We start from the raw sequence: 997 nt of genomic DNA on the forward strand, positions 1-997 counted from the left end.
GCCGCGCCACAACGCCGACGCTGGACCCGTGAATCGTGAGCACCCAGCTATGACTTACCGCACTCGTGCAAAATAATAAAACACGGTAAATATATTACTTACACGTGCGTTTTGTTTTGCAAGCGGCGCGAAAAAAATTAAAAAGGGAATGCAACACGAGGACTTCCCAGGAGGTCACCCATCCTAGTACTACTCTCGCCCAAGCACGCTTAACTTCGGAGTTCTGATGGGATCCGGTGCTTTAGTGCTGGTATGATCGCATCCGACATGTTACCCCGGTCTTCGTCCCTTATCCTTGCCCCTCCCAGCTCCACTACAAAGACGATTGTACATTGCTTTGGCCGCTCCCTCTCAACTACGGAGACGAGTTTAACGCGGTTTCCACCCCTCCCTCTCAACCGCACCAGTGCACGCTTGCCGCGCCACCACGCCGACGCTGGACCCGTGAATCGTGAGCACCCAGCTATGACTTACCGCACTCGTGCAAAATAATAAAACACGGTAAATATATTACTTACACGTGCGTTTTGTTTTGCAAGTGGCGCGAAAAAAATTAAAAAGGGAATGCAACACGAGGACTTCCCAAGAGGTCACCCATCCTAGTACTACTCTCGCCCAAGCACGCTTAACTTCGGAGTTCTGATGGGATCCGGTGCTTTAGTGCTGGTATGATCGCATCCGACATGTTACCCCGGTCTTCGTCCCTTATCCTTGCCCCTCCCAGCTCCACTACAAAGACGATTGTACATTGCTTTGGCCGCTCCCTCTCAACTACGGAGACGAGTTTAACGCGGTTTCCACCCCTCCCTCTCAACCGCACCAGTGCACGCTTGTCGCGCCACAACGCCGACGCTGGACCCGTGAATCGTGAGCACCCAGCTATGACTTACCGCACTCGTGCAAAATAATAAAACACGGTAAATATATTACTTACACGTGCGTTTTGTTTTGCAAGCGGCGCGAAAAAAATTAAAAAGGGAATGCAACACGAGGACTT

The 997-nt window shown here is 51.2% G+C and overlaps 2 non-coding genes across 2 annotated transcripts; both read right to left on the reverse strand.

Annotated features, from left to right (window-relative positions):
- Nucleotides 1-145: 145 nt before the first annotated feature.
- On the reverse strand, nt 146-264 carry LOC119343165. The gene has a single exon (XR_005165932.1). It is a non-coding gene; the product is annotated as a 5S ribosomal RNA (ribosomal RNA).
- A 297-nt stretch (nt 265-561) lies between these two features.
- Nucleotides 562-680, reverse strand: LOC119343166. The gene has a single exon (XR_005165933.1). It is a non-coding gene; the product is annotated as a 5S ribosomal RNA (ribosomal RNA).
- Nucleotides 681-997: the final 317 nt, after the last annotated feature.

The sequence above is a fragment of the Triticum dicoccoides genome, unplaced genomic scaffold (assembly GCF_002162155.2).
Source record: "Triticum dicoccoides isolate Atlit2015 ecotype Zavitan unplaced genomic scaffold, WEW_v2.0 scaffold117294, whole genome shotgun sequence".
NCBI lineage: Eukaryota > Viridiplantae > Streptophyta > Magnoliopsida > Poales > Poaceae > Triticum > Triticum dicoccoides.